The sequence below is a fragment of the Phalacrocorax carbo genome, chromosome 27 (assembly GCF_963921805.1).
Source record: "Phalacrocorax carbo chromosome 27, bPhaCar2.1, whole genome shotgun sequence".
Classification (NCBI taxonomy): domain Eukaryota; kingdom Metazoa; phylum Chordata; class Aves; order Suliformes; family Phalacrocoracidae; genus Phalacrocorax; species Phalacrocorax carbo.
Window position 1 is genome coordinate 88,912 of NC_087539.1, and position 15,125 is coordinate 104,036.

The 15,125-nt window shown below is 58.5% G+C and overlaps 1 long non-coding RNA gene across 2 annotated transcripts; it reads right to left on the minus strand.

Moving 5' to 3' along the window:
* Positions 1-1,358: 1,358 nt before the first annotated feature.
* LOC135317848 (uncharacterized) lies at positions 1,359-4,578 on the minus strand. Of its 2 annotated transcripts, XR_010376469.1 has the most exons (3): positions 4,156-4,578; positions 3,794-3,902; positions 1,359-1,942 (listed from the first exon to the last, which is right to left on the minus strand). It is a non-coding gene; the product is annotated as an uncharacterized LOC135317848 (long non-coding RNA). The 2 variants fall into 2 exon arrangements; XR_010376468.1 differs by lacking the exon at positions 4,156-4,578 and having other exon boundaries at positions 3,794-3,916.
* Between the last annotated feature and the right edge of the window lie 10,547 nt (positions 4,579-15,125).

A 15,125-nucleotide genomic window follows, 5' to 3' on the forward strand; every position in this document is an offset into this window, starting at 1 on the left:
GCAGAATACGTAAATAAAGCGGCGGTTGGCTGCCGGGTACGGGTGCGATATAAATACATTTTGTTTACAGGCCTTCGTGCCTATTCAGCGTTGAACGGCACCGCAGCCCACCCACCCCGGGGCTCACGGGGCTCGGAGAAGGGTCTCTCCAAGGGCACAACCTAAGGCAGCGCAGGAAGCCCAGCTGCCACGCTCCCAGTCGCTACGGGACGCTTGCTTACAGCTACACCGACGAGGGTGCGGATGAGGCTGGAACTAGCAGAAATGCTGACTCTTCTGGCCTTTTATTTGCGGAAGGCACAGCGCGCGAGCCTCGGCGGCTCACAGGAGAAGCGTGCGGCGCTGCCGGACTCTCATTCTCAGCTCACGTACTACTGCCAAAGCTCCTGCCCTGTGCTGTGCCAGATGCCGGCTGGCGTGAGCACCTGGGCTCCTGAGGGACCCCCTTGTCCTGAGAGCCAGAGGTACTCGCTTCCCTTTGCATGAGGCCTGTAGGAGATAGACCCTGCAATTTAAAAAATCTGTATCAAACGTGGCAGACTCAAAGGGGGGCATTTTAAAAAAGGCAGGTTTGTTTTCTAACTTTATGATCTACAGCCTAGCAAAGAGATCCCTTTCAGTGTCAGTCGCTTGGCCTTCTCCCCTACTGACGAGGTCCCAGCCTCCCGGTGAGATCTCGCTGGAGATATTCTCAGCTTCCCTCAGGTACGGGGCTGCCCTGGCCCGAGGCCAGCGAAGAAGCTGACTTTGCCCGTGCCTGAATCAGCAACACGTCCAGCAGGCGACTTGCAGAGCCCAGGGAACCCTCGTAAAGAGGTCTGGGGGTGGGCCGCGCCACATCTGCGGCATCGGCCGTGGGAAAGGACCGGCGCAGTAAAGCAGGTGGGTGAAACCGCGGTCCGCGCCAATACGTGCTGCTGCCTGGGGCATGGCTTTGCTGCAGGTCAAGTCAGATGCTCTCTGTAAGAGTCAGTCAGGACAAAGGCCGCAGCAGATGTCTTTTCTGCTCATTTTAACAAAGGCTGGACGGAGCCCATAGAGGAAGGCACTACGCGTCTTGCTGGGTCTGTTTGCCTGCCTTCTCGTAAGCCGTCGCGGAAACTTGCACGAGCCAAGCCTGTGCAAGCTGATGACAGCCACGCACGGTTGAAGAGGGAGCAGACGGTGAGAGCAGAGGTGCGCGCTCAGGCTGTGCGCTGGAAGCTAATGCTAATGCTGCAAAATAAAGAGTGGATTTTCTTTTTTGGGTTTAGGTGAGCGCTAAACATGACATGTGCGTGTGTGCGTGTGTCTCTCGCAGGTTTTTGTCATACACCCCACCCCCCCGCCCCAAAAAAACCACCCGCACATGCCACGCGTTAAACAGTGGTTTTCCATTGTACTTAGACGTGCTTACATAGGTGTGTTGGTTTTTTCTTTTTTAATGCAGAAACAGCAATACGATAGATTTAATACAGCTAGCAATTAGATGGGTGTAGCTTTAGAGCGTCGGCTGTTTACAAAGCAACTGCACACCTTCTTTAACTCACAGTTTAAACAGGTAAACTTGCAGTGCATCACACGTGCTTTGTACAGTCACGGTCCACACGGCAGGCCAGATGCTTCACCCTGCCTTGTCCTTGTTCCCCCGACTCCGACGGGACCGCCGAGGCCATCCTGGGGACAGCGCCGCTTTCTAGCAGCTGGGTTGCTTGCCTGGACGCCCCACAGACAAACAGTCATTTCCCCGCTGAACCTCTTCTCAAATATTTTCCTAGCCCTGCAGGCCCCAGGTCCTTTGGTTCATATTTCCTTTTTTCCGGGCTTGATGCACAGGACCGACGATTTCCAGAAATAGAAACAGAGGCTGATTCAGTCCAGGCTAAACATTCTCTGACCTAAACCAAACTGCCTTCGAAGAGATAGCTGTACTGTAGGCACCACCTCGGGAACAGAAGTTGCCCTGTCATTAAAAAAAAAAAAAAAAAAAAAGCAGGAAAACAAGGCATTTCAGGCTGAGGAGGCTGAACGGTGTGCTGGGGGCGGTGGGGGGCTGGAAAGAAACAGTTCAGACGATTAGAGCGAGCTTGGCGTTGCAAAGCGTGCCATTATTTTTAATTCGGCAGTCAGAAGAAAATAGATTCTGACACTGATTTCCTGCGTGCTGCGGGAGTTCTCTCCTCAGCATTCCTGTGCACCATTTTACTTTTGTGTCCCGTCCGCTTCGCTTTTGCGCTGTAGCTCTCCGGTTCTAGCTACGCTTCCCACCACCCCCATTACGCTTTGACAAGCCCAGCTCTCACTGTGCTTCCCTTCCCTTCCCTTCCCGTATGCGCGTGCAGGGAAAAGCCCGCGCGTCTGCCACTACAGGACCCGCTCTGGGGGGCAGGAGAGATGACGACGCTCCCTGACAGAGGACACAGCTGAGGGGCGGTCCGCCGGGGCTGGGGAGATGGCAGCACCTTCCCTCAGCTGCCCCATCCGAGCACAGGTGCAGGTGCGCACTGAGGAGAGACAAGCAGGCAGGAGCCGCAGAGCGAGAGAGAAAATAAAATTCACGGGTGGGTGCTACTTGCGTCTCATTTTTAGCGCAAGACATTAATTCTCAGCACATTCTTGGAGCTGCCCCTTTGGGACTCACGGAGAAGAGGGAGGTTGGCCACGCGGTGCAGCCCAGCTCTGCTTCCCCTAAATGGTTTTACTGTTCAGGTGTTGCCCTAATCTGGCCGGTACCCCCGCAAAGAGTTTGGGATTTCTGCTGCCTCTCCGGGCCAGCCACAGACCCCGACTTCATCGCAGCGAATGACCCTGCACTCGTCAGAGCGGTTGCCGAGTCACATCCCGCTGCCTTCCCTGCAGAACTGGAGACCCTTTTTCAGCCCTTGCCCCCTCTTCTCTCAGCTCGTCGCCCATCCCTTTATCAGTGCCGGCACCGATCCTGCCTCCAGCTCGCCCTGTCCCCACCTGCGAGCGCCCAACAGGAGCTAAATGTCTCCTCAAGGATGCACGGAAGAGACGCGCAGGTAACCCAGCACAGACCCCCTGCAAACATCTTCTTTCCATTTGCTTTCCTCTCCTGACACGAAGGGATGACTTAGGAAAAGCGTACTGCTCGCGTTTCACATGCACCGCTTCTACTTTCACTCTCGCTCTCCTTGGCAGTAATTAATAGCGGTGGCGGGGGGGGCTGGGGCATTCCCCCAAAGCGGCTGCGGTTACATCCGGGCGGTTGTGGCACTCCATTAGCTCTGTAGTTTTTAAATCTAAATCTTCTGGAATTGTTAGTTCTGGTCAGGAATCACCCGTACCTGCAAATTTTCTTAATAGCTACGCTTGACCCCAGCCACTGTTTAACAGCTCACCTTTATTTCTCTTCATTTAAGAACCTAAAGCTTCGTTTACTGCTTGGGTTGGAAGCAGGAGCTGTCGCTGCCTCCGAACTTTCTAACAGCCCTGTTACAATTTCAGTACTACCCGCTCCCAATTTAGCTTTCCGGGTCGATTTTCATTCTAGATTCTAAAATTTCCTTATTTTGTTTCTGATCAGGAGTCATTAATGCCTGCAGTTGATTTAATAACGGCTGCATTTAGATTGAGCTATTAATGACTCGCAACTCTATTTATGGCATAAAAAAGGGCTGCCTTTATATTTTTTTTAATTACAGATTAGGAATAATGACTGCCTGGTTTGTTCAGTAATAGCTGCGATTAAATTGAGTCACGACTCCTCCCTAAATAATATGTGTTTATTTGCACTCCTACAATTTAACCTCCCCTTCACTGGTCAGGGGCACCGACAAGTGCCCGCGCGTACCTCCGCGCCCCCTGCGCCGGCTCCCCAGGGAGCAGCCTCGTACCCTGACCAGAGTCTGCAGCGGCCCGTTGTCGGCCCAGCTCCTCGCCCTCGAGCGGCGGATCCGCTGCTGCCCAGAGGGGACGGAAACGGCGCGGGGTAAATGATAATGTGAAATGATAAACGAATAAAATGATCTCACAAGGGGGAAGAAAACCAGCAAAGCAAAAACCAAACCCCAAACAGAACACCATACCACTAAACCGCCTCACCGCCCCCTCAGCGCCCAAAACAGCATCCCGGGAGAAAAAAAGCAAAGCAGGCCACAAGGGACCTTTCTAGTACAGCTGCTGCCAAAGAGCGCCAAGCTCTGGAAGCCTTACCTCAGGCAACGCCTCCGCTTCTCTAAGCGCCAGAGCACGCCTGCCCGGGGGGCTGAGACAGCCCCAGAGCTGCGACCGCCCGAGGGAACACGGGAGCCCCGGCGCCAGAGGAGCCCGGGGGCAGCGAGAGCTGCCCGAGCCCCGGCTGGGGCTCTTCGACCCCCGGGCCCCGCCCCCGCCCTTCCCACAGCGCCCCGCGAAAGGGGCGGGCCGAGCCCCCCGAGGGGGGAAGGCCCCGGGAGCCGTACGGGAGCCGCCTGGAGTTCCCGGCGCGGGAGGGGGGGGGGAGAGAAAACACCCAAACCGAGCCCCCCCCCGAGCGGAGCAAACACAGGCTCGGGCCGTTGCCAGGGGGCGGGGCCTGTCGCTAAGGGGAGAGAGCCGGCACCGCCCCCCGGGCCGTTGCCAGGGGGTGGGGCCTGTCGCTAAGGGGAGAGAGCCGGCACCGCCCCCCGGGCCGTTGCCAGGGGGTGGGGCCTGTCGCTAAGGGGAGAGAGCCGGCACCGCCCCCCGGGCCGTTGCCAGGGGGTGGGGCCTGTCGCTAAGGGGAGAGAGCCGGCACCGCCCCCCGGGCCGTTGCCAGGGGGCTGGGCCTGTCGCTAAGGGGAGAGAGCCGGCACCGCCCACCGGGCCGTTGCCAGGGGGCGGGGCCTGTCGCTAAGGGGAGAGAGCCGGCACCGCCCCCCGGGCCGTTGCCAGGGGGCGGGGCCTGTCGCTAAGGGGAGAGAGCCGGCACCGCCCCCCGGGCCGTTGCCAGGGGGCGGGGCCTGTCGCTAAGGGGAGAGAGCCGGCACCGCCCCCCGGGCCGTTGCCAGGGGGCGGGGCCTGTCGCTAAGGGGAGAGAGACGGCACCGCCCCCCGGGCCGTTGCCAGGGGGCTGGGCCTGTCGCTAAGGGGAGAGAGCCGGCACCGCCCCCCGGGCCGTTGCCAGGGGGCGGGGCCTGTCGCTAAGGGGAGAGAGCCGGCACCGCCCCCCGGGCCGTTGCCAGGGGGCGGGGCCTGTCGCTAAGGGGAGAGAGCCGGCACCGCCCCCCGGGCCGTTGCCAGGGGGCGGGGCCTGTCGCTAAGGGGAGAGAGCCGGCACCGCCCCCCGGGCCGTTGCCAGGGGGCGGGGCCTGTCGCTAAGGGGAGAGAGCCGGCACCGCCCCCCGGGCCGTTGCCAGGGGGCGGGGCCTGTCGCTAAGGGGAGAGAGCCGGCACCGCCCCCCGGGCCGTTGCCAGGGGGCGGGGCCTGTCGCTAAGGGGAGAGAGCCGGCACCGCCCCCCCGGGCCGTTGCCAGGGGGCGGGGCCTGTCGCTAAGGGGAGAGAGCCGGCACCGCCCCCCGGGCCGTTGCCAGGGGGCGGGGCCTGTCGCTAAGGGGAGAGAGCCGGCACCGCCCCCCGGGCCGTTGCCAGGGGGCGGGGCCTGTCGCTAAGGGGAGAGAGCCGGCACCGCCCCCCGGGCCGTTGCCAGGGGGCGGGGCCTGTCGCTAAGGGGAGAGAGCCGGCACCGCCCCCCGGGCCGTTGCCAGGGGGCTGGGCCTGTCGCTAAGGGGAGAGAGCCGGCACCGCCCCCCGGGCCGTTGCCAGGGGGCGGGGCCTGTCGCTAAGGGGAGAGAGCCGGCACCGCCCCCCGGGCCGTTGCCAGGGGGCGGGGCCTGTCGCTAAGGGGAGAGAGCCGGCACCGCCCCCCGGGCCGTTGCCAGGAGGTGGGGCCTGTCGCTAAGGGGAGAGAGCCGGCACCGCCCCCCGGGCCGTTGCCAGGGGGCGGGGCCTGTCGCTAAGGGGAGAGAGCCGGCACCGCCCCCCGGGCCGTTGCCAGGGGGCGGGGCCTGTCGCTAAGGGGACAGAGCCGGCACCGCCCCCCCGGGCCGTTGCCAGGGGGCGGGGCCTGTCGCTAAGGGGACAGAGCCGGCACCGCCCCCCCGGGCCGTTGCCAGGGGGTGGGGCCTGTCGCTAAGGGGAGAGAGCCGGCACCGCCCCCCGGGCCGTTGCCAGGGGGCGGGGCCTGTCGCTAAGGGGAGAGAGCCGGCACCGCCCCCCGGGCCGTTGCCAGGGGGCGGGGCCTGTCGCTAAGGGGAGAGAGCCGGCACCGCCCCCCGGGCCGTTGCCAGGGGGCTGGGCCTGTCGCTAAGGGGAGAGAGCCGGCACCGCCCCCCGGGCCGTTGCCAGGGGGCGGGGCCTGTCGCTAAGGGGAGAGAGCCGGCACCGCCCCCCGGGCCGTTGCCAGGGGGCGGGGCCTGTCACTAAGGGGAGAGAGCCGGCACCGCCCCCCGGGCCGTTGCCAGGAGGTGGGGCCTGTCGCTAAGGGGAGAGAGCCGGCACCGCCCCCCGGGCCGTTGCCAGGAGGTGGGGCCTGTCGCTAAGGGGAGAGAGCCGGCACCGCCCCCCGGGCCGTTGCCAGGGGGCTGGGCCTGTCGCTAAGGGGAGAGAGCCGGCACCGCCCCCCGGGCCGTTGCCAGGGGGCGGGGCCTGTCGCTAAGGTGGGTGGGGCCAGGTGCGTCAGCCATCAGACCGCCTGCCCGCCCATCGCCGGGGGCGGGGCCCGTTGCTAAGAGCGTGGCGAGGAGTATCAGCACCACCCTCACCGGGCTATCGCAAGGGGTCAACACCTGTCGCTAAGGGCTGTGGTACACGGCTCCAGCCCCCACGGTGCCGTCACCAGGTAGCGCGGGGGGGGTGTCACTAAGTGGCGTGGAGAAGTGAGCGCGGCGAAGTGTCGCTCCAGCCCGTGCACGGCTGCTGGCTGCAGTACCGCGGTTTGGTCGCACGGTGGCGGCAGAGAGCAGAAAAGGGCGCCACCGCGCATGCGCGGCTGCCCGCCTGCAGTACCGCGCCTTGGTCGCACGGTGGCGGTAGAGAGCAGAAAAGGGCGCCACTGCGCATGCGCGGCTGCCCGCCTGCAGTACCGCGCCTTGGTCGCACGGTGGCGGTAGAGAGCTAAAATGGCGCCACTGCGCATGCGCGGCTCCCCGCCAGCAGTACCGCGCCTTGGTCGCACGGTGGCGGTAGAGAGCTAAAATGGCGCCACTGCGCATGCGCGGCCGCCCGCCTGCAGTACCGGGCCTTGGTCGCACGGTGGCGGTAGAGAGCAGAAAAGGGCGCCACTGCGCATGCGCGGCTGCCCGCCTGCAGTACCGCTGTTTGGTCGCACGGTGGCGGTAGAGAGCAGAAAAGGGCGTCACTGCGCATGCGCGGCTGCCCGCCTGCAGTACCGCTGTTTGGCCGCACGGTGGCGGCAGAGAGCAGAAAAGGGCGCCACTGCGCATGCGCGGCTGCCCGCCTGCAGTACCGCGGTTTGGCCGCACGGTGGCGGCAGAGAGCAGAAAAGGGCGCCACTGCGCATGCGCGGCTGCCCGCCTGCAGTACCGCGGTTTGGCCGCACGGTGGCGGCAGAGAGCAGAAAAGGGCGCCACTGCGCATGCGCGGCTGCCCGCCTGCAGTACCGCGGTTTGGCCGCACGGTGGCGGCAGAGAGCAGAAAAGGGCGCCACTGCGCATGCGCGGCCGCCCGCCTGCAGTACCAGCATCTGCTTGCACGGCAACAGCAGCGGCCAGAGGAAAACTTCACCCTCGGGAACGGGCGGCTTCCCGTCTGCCGTACCCGGTTTTGATCGACCGGTGACTGCCGCGAACGGATAAGGGGCGGGTGGAAATCTCTACCAGGGTAGCGGAGCTCCCGCCTGCAGTCCCGGGGTTCGGTCGCTCGGTGAAAGCAGCGCGCAGAAAACAACAGGTGGCCAGTGCGCATGCGCGGCTGCCCGCCTGCAGTACCGCGGTTTGGCCGCACGGTGGCGGCAGATAGCAGAAAAAGGCGCCACTGCGCATGCGCGGCTGCCCGCCTGCAGTACCGCGCCTTGGTCGCACGGTGGCGGTAGAGAGCAGAAAAGGGCGCCACTGCGCATGCGCGGCTGCCCGCCTGCAGTACCGCTGTTTGGTCGCACGGTGGCGGTAGAGAGCAGAAAAGGGCGCCACTGCGCATGCGCGGCTGCCCGCCTGCAGTACCGCGGTTTGGTCGCACGGTGGCAGCAGAGAGCAGCAAAGGCGCCACTGCGCATGCGCACTGTCCTCCCGCCTGCCCCACTCGCCCCCACCCCACGCCCGAGGGAGGAGAAGCAGCACAAACCACCTGGGGAAAAAGGTCCCCTTTCCCACCCCCACACCCCCCCGGAGTAAGCCCCATCAGTTGCTGTAGGCCTGCGGCATCAGGGCTGTGACAGGGAGAGCAGCAAGTCAACACGTCCTGGAGGGTTAAAGAAGAAAATCCATCAGGGGAACACAGCTGCCCTTCTGAAGGCAGGCTGCCCGGGGTGAGGGGGGCAGCTGTGCGTCGGGGCACAGGGCAGCCAGGCAGACCAGATGCCAGCGGCTGCCCTGCAAAGGAGTTGTGCGCTGCTGAGCCTTGGGCTTCGTTGGCTTGGCAGCGCCTCGCCACTGCTCATCCTGCGTAAGCACGAGGCTTCAGCGAGCACAGAACAGGAGGCCAGGGGAAGCGGGGGGGAGGAATGTCACCGGGGAAAAAAAGTCATGCAGGGGGGCCATCTCAGGGGACAGCGTCTGGGAGGGCACAGACACACGCAGAGGGAGGGCGGGGGAGGAGGCGGACACTGCCGGACAGGGGCATGTCTGGGCAGACACGCCATGGGGAACATGCATGGGGATGACTGACACCAGGGGGGTCCCCCCAGGATAATCCACAACGGGCAACTCACCTGGGCTCACCTGCAGCAGATGATCCGCTCCAGATAACCGACCCACTCCGGAGAATCCATTCCGGATAAGCCCCAGCAATGCCCCTCAAACTGCTGCTGTTTCACCCCAAATTTTCCCCAATTTGGGGTTTTTGGGGCGGTCGTTTGGTGGTGCTGATTTCTGTTTGGATGGCTTGGCTTTTTTTGTTGTTGGGGGTTTTGGGGGTTTTACCTTATGGAAAAGCAAAAAAAGCCAAAGGAACAAAGTTGGGATTGCTTTTCCAAACGGTTCACTTCTGGGTCTCTTTGGCCCTTTCCACAACAAAGAAATCGGTGATTTTTGCTCCTGGTTTTGTGCATGAGAATGGTTAGTGGGGTTCCAACCCATCCAACCCCCCACCGCTTTTTTTCCCCCCCCCTTCCTTTCCAGCTGCACAAACCCAGCAGGAGTGGGCTTTCCCAGGAGCCCCCAATTGTTTTCTTTCCCCCAAACCTGTTTGGGTGTTTTGCCTGTTTGGGGTTTTTCACCCCCCATTGCAGACCCAGACTTGGGGGCTTTGGGGTGTTTGTCTGCCCTGGCAGCAGCTCCCAGGCTGCCTGCGCAGCCCCAGAGGGGGAAGTCCCCATCTGGGGGAATCGGCCCCAAATCGGGATGGGAGAAGGAGAACGGGAAAGGGGCAGCATTTGAAAGCGCTTTTGTGTCTTCAGTTGATTGGGGGGTGGGGGTGGGGTGTGTGTCCAATTTTTAAATCCTCTCTATAAACATCTCTGTCAACATGGTTTCTTTGCATTTTAAAACCTTATATAGCATAGACATTTGCACTTGTGTGTCTACTTACACATCCTTACAGAGTACATCTATATTTTATATATACTATCTATTTTACATTTACATACAACACCTGTTTAGACTTAGCTATTAAATTTACACTTACACCTACTTAGGCTATTTACACTTACACAGAATATCTATTTACACATACCTGTTCAGACTTCCATATTAACACGTATATAAACCACCTATTTAGGCTAGCTATCTGCTTACTTACCCTTTGACACTTCAATCTTTTTCGACTTCTCTATTTAGACATCTACTTACAGTTATACCTAGGCTTATTTCACTCTATATAACCTCTATTTAGATTACACATCTGCTTAGACTATGTAACACACACTAAGCGTAGATGCTCGCTCTAGTCAGACTTTCTTCTGCTTTGAATTCCTTCATCTATCCTTTTTCTTCATTTTAAACTCCTTTATTTTTTAATTTAGATATTTAGACAGTCGAGTTACTTTTGTGGTTTAAAACCCTGTATCTCAATGTAGAATTTTTGTATCCTGAAATCCGTTATATAATATAGGAGAGAGAAGTTCTTATTTTAAAATCCCTTTATACATCTATCAATTAATATGACATGTCAATATATATAAAATAAGAGGTTTTTGTAATAGCCCCCCTCAATTTTCAGGCATTTTGGGGCTGCAACCCCCCTTTTTGGGGGGGAACCCCTACATGACGCCCCCACTCACCTGTTCCTCTGACGCATTATCAGCTCCCCCAGTGACACCGGGGCGCCCCGCATGACATCATCACACCGCCCCCCCCCCCCCCCCCCCCCCAATTTTATTCACCCCCAAGAAGGGCACTAAACAAGGGAATCTACTCCAACCTGCAGCTCATTACTTTAATAGTGCCATTTACAAAGGTACACACACACACACACACCCCACCCCCCAGAAAAGGGGGAGCTCTGCTAAAATCTAAAAGGTGGGGCAGCCCCCCAAACAGCTGCAGCCCCCCCAGCCCCTGTCCGCAGGCTAGCGGCCGCCCCACGGCGGAGCGGGAGCGTGCCAGAGGACGGTGTCACGTCTCTCTCGGGCTCTGCTCGGCCATGTTCCCGCGCTGGGACGGGCTCCCCGGGGCGACAAACAGCCCCGGCCCCTGGGGGCCCCGACTCTCCCCACCAGGCAGCCCTCGCGGCCGCACCTGCGGGGCACCCGCTGGAGACAGAGCCGGGAGCCCCCAGGCAGAGGGATGGCCCCTTACCTTCACCACGCTTAACGACCGGCAGGCAAACCCGGGCCGGGGGGCATCTCTTGAGCATCACGAGACACTGAGAAGACATCTGAAAAACAGAAATCCCAAACTATATTTCAGCACGTGAATAAAATAGCACAGAAGAAAATGGAGGAACTCAGTCAGCACAAGGGATAGGAAGGAAATTGAGCCGCAGCAAGATTCTGGGCAAACGGGTCACGTCAAAACACAACACCTCCTTTAAAAGCTAGAGGGACTGGAACACTTGAAAACGGTATTAAGACTAACCGATACCATTTTGAACAGATTCTTCGCGTAACACTGAACGCTCTGGCTGGTGCTGGAAAACGTCTCATCCCTTCCTTACGGCACCGCTGCGGGGAGATAACCCCGTGAGGCTGCGGGGCAAAGTTGTACCGTAACCGGAACCTCCGCTTACAGATCCGCCGCAGCAGCTACAGCCCTCGCCCTGCCGCCGCACGTCTTGCTGCCTGGCTCCATGAAGCCTGAAGCGAAGCGTCAAACTTGAAAGAGTAACGTAAAAAATTCAGAATAAATCTCAGTAATGCACTTTGTGCTGAGAAGGCGGGCGCGTGTTTACGCACATCCAATATGAGCGTCTAGGCTCTGAAAGCTTTCCATTTTCCTTCTGCGTTCATTTAACTCACACAGCCGTTCACACCCGCCATAAGATTATCTATCTCCAAAATACACAGCAGCAACGTGACTGGGGGGTTTTGGCGTGTTATGGAGTCGGGAGGGACGTCCGCCCAGCTGCCCCGCCCGAGAGATGCTGCTGAACTGCCAGGGAAACGCGCATCCAAAGCGAGACTGAAATAAAATACTTAAGAGCGCTCCCTCAAAATACCGGCAGGAAAAAACCGCCCCCACCCCAACATTCAGTCGCCCCTCGTTAAATATTTACAACAAATACCTACCTGCTTAATTACACCTAACAAATCGTACGCTACATCTGCTCGGCAGTTACAGCTGAAACAGCGCAAGTCACGTCGTAAATCAGACGCTGTTAGCTTTTTTTAAACTTTCATTTATGACAGAAGAATCGGTGAGTTAAGAGATCCCCGATACGGTTTTAATTCTTTTGGGGAAAAAAAATACCACAACAAAAACCCACGCAAATCAAATCCCCAGTGTTGCAATACATGGGGCTACCAAGAAGGACCGGCAGATATGCTAATGCGTTTGGCTGTACCGAAGCATGCAGGGGAACCGTATTTTTATGGGATCTCGACTGTTACAACTGAGAACCCAAGCACTACCAATGCCATCAACATTTGGAGTATGTGCTGTGCTTGGATCTCCGCAAGGACCATTGATTTTTTCATCTTAGAAAAAAAAGCAGTACTTCGCAAGTCTTGTGCTGATGAGTTCTACTGACAAAGACATTGTCTCTAAGATGCACTCTGATGGCAAGTTCATAGAATGCAACCTCACTGAATAAGAAATATCTCAATTTTTCAAGATCTCTTCCTAACAAAAGTCACACTGTGGGGCTTTCAGATGGGCCAGATTATGAATCCTTTCACAACAAGAAACACACCAGCTAACCAGGATATTCTCGCAGTGGCCAGGTGCCTCTTCATCACGTGAAAAAAAAAACCAACAAAAAAAAACACCCCAAAAAACACCAGAGCCAGCAATAAGTATCACACGGGTCAACACAGCTCTCTTCCAGAGCACCCCCCTCATCAAAAGGAACATGCCCATCGGCTCACCTGCTCTGCACAGGTTCCAGCATCACACCCCGCTTCCGTCATCGCTTGTGGCACCAAATGTATCAACACACAGTAAACTACCGTTACGCTCGTGAGAAATCACCGCCCCGTGACTTCCTCATTACTACCCAGCTCGCTTCTAATGCTCATACGCCGTTCCAAAGACGGCCCACGTGTTACCTACAAAACTGAAGAGCTCGACGACGGACCACAGCATTCTCTGGTCTCAGATGCTGGCCGCTGCCCCACCTTCTCAGACCTCTCATAGGCACGCGGCAGCACCGCTCCGAGCCTGCCAGCGGCACCTGCAAAAAGCCAAGCGAAAAGGCACCTCCCGAGATGCTGCCCGATGCCACAGCCTGCCCGCACCGATCCCCGTCTCGCACCCCTTTCCCTCGACAGCCTCCCTCCCAGCCTACGCCACTTCCAGGTGCCGTGTCCAGCTCGCCCGCCGTCCGTAACACCCAAACAACACGCATTGCTTGTAACTTCCCCAGCAACACAACACCTCAGAAAAGAGCTGCTACTTCAGCCCACCAATCACCACTCGCCTTGCTCGACTTGCCTCCTTTGCTCATTGCTACGCTACTTCAAACCCAAACCAAAAGACAAACGCAAGGAGCAACGGAGTCATAGAGCCATCGGTCACATCTTCCCTCTATATACACCACGCACCACCTCACCCGCTTACATCGGTCCCCTCAGTTCCCCTCCGTCGCCCTGCACGACTCGTCCCTCGGCATCTCCAAAACCAATACCAAACAAGTCGCCTGGTTGCACAGCAGTACCTTAACGGTTCCTGAAGACCGACTATAACCTGCCATCAAAACAAACATATGACATCAAACATGAAGCCCTACGCACGTACAAGCTTGAACACCCTGCAGAGGTAATCTGCTCAGCTGAACTCTAGCCGCCTCTCCCAGACAGCTACGGTCACGGCCTCCGAGCCCACAAAATGTCACCGTGATTACGGTCCTCGCCCGCTGAGGAGGGCCACTCAATCCGAGATGACGGTACAACCTTTCCCCCAACAGCCTTGGCACAGCAACAGATGAACCCTAACCTCTCATCGCTGTGCCACCTACCCGACTCTACAGGGCCAGCAAGGCGGTCCGAGACAAACTCAAACGCACACACCAACGCTATGAGAAACGCTACAAACTGCGCGCCTCCGAGACGAGAGAACGCTCTCGGCAAACAGAGAGACAACTGGACGGAAGAGCTCGTCCAGCAACAAGACCTGCGGAACCCTGACAGTGACGCAAGGAGGCCCTAACGCGATCCAAAAAGATTAGAAGAGCGTCAGGGCCCGTGACAAGAAGTTCCTCTCAAAACTGAGAGGGAGGAGGCACAAGAAGCCCAGCTACAAGACCTAAGACTGTAAGGATGCAGGAAAGAAATCACGCTCCCTGAAAATGGACAGCAACAGAGCAGAGCTGTTCATGCATCTGGGAACGACGCCGCAGACAACTGCCCAGAAACTCCTCAAACACCAGAGTGACCCACACTTTAAACTGTAACGCAAAAAATGAGGCACCCGATGGGCGCCAGCCCCACAATTAGAACCTTGCCAGCCCCTAGGGATAGCGCTGTGCTCCTGAGAGCAAAGAGAACAAAGTCACCAGCCCCATGAGCCTCCTCACTGCGACCCAGCTCACCTGAAATGCTCCTCAAATAGCCTTCAGTCGCATCTTCCCTTTAATCCTGCACACGGACCCGCCGCCTTAGTGTGCTCTACTCAGCTCTGCTCTATCACCCTGCACAGCTCCATCTTCATCCTCTGCAAGAACAGCATGATAGAACAAGTCACCTGGACGCACAGCAACAGCTTAACCATTCCACAGGTCTTGCTTCCACGTAGGAATACCATCTAGAGCCCAACTACTGCATGCCATTAAAGGAAATACCTTCAATCAAATGTTAAGCCCCACGCACGTACAAGCTTGAACAGCTGAGAGATGCCCTCTGCTCAGCTAGCACTCTAGCTGCCTCTCCCAGACGGCTACGGTCATCCCCTCGGCACCCACAAAACGCCCCGGAAATTACCGTCCTCGCCCGCTGCCAACGGCCACTCGCTCCAACGAGGGTTGTACGGGCGTTGCCAAAACAGTCTACGCACATTAACGTTAACCATATACTCTTATTGCTGTTCTTTCCCCCGCTCTACCATTGCTACACCCCCAGGCGGAGGAGCAGCTCTGACACAGGCATCGACGTGCACGGACCGACACTGCTCACAAATACTACAAGCGACGTGATCGCGGCACCTCAGAAAATTCTCACCGAGACCACGGACTTCCGGCCCAGAGATGCCACCGGGCGAGAAGATCTGCAGGGCAGCGAGGAAGCAGCTATAGCATCCGCGGAGATGTCACGTACCATCATCACCTGCGAAAAAACCATATACCCACAACTAGGACGATGCACGAGCGACGAGCCGCTCTTAAAGACCTCAGAACGTTCAGGTGCAGGGAACAGGTCCCAGAAAAGGGCCCTGCGTATTCAGACTGCTCTTCAGCAGCA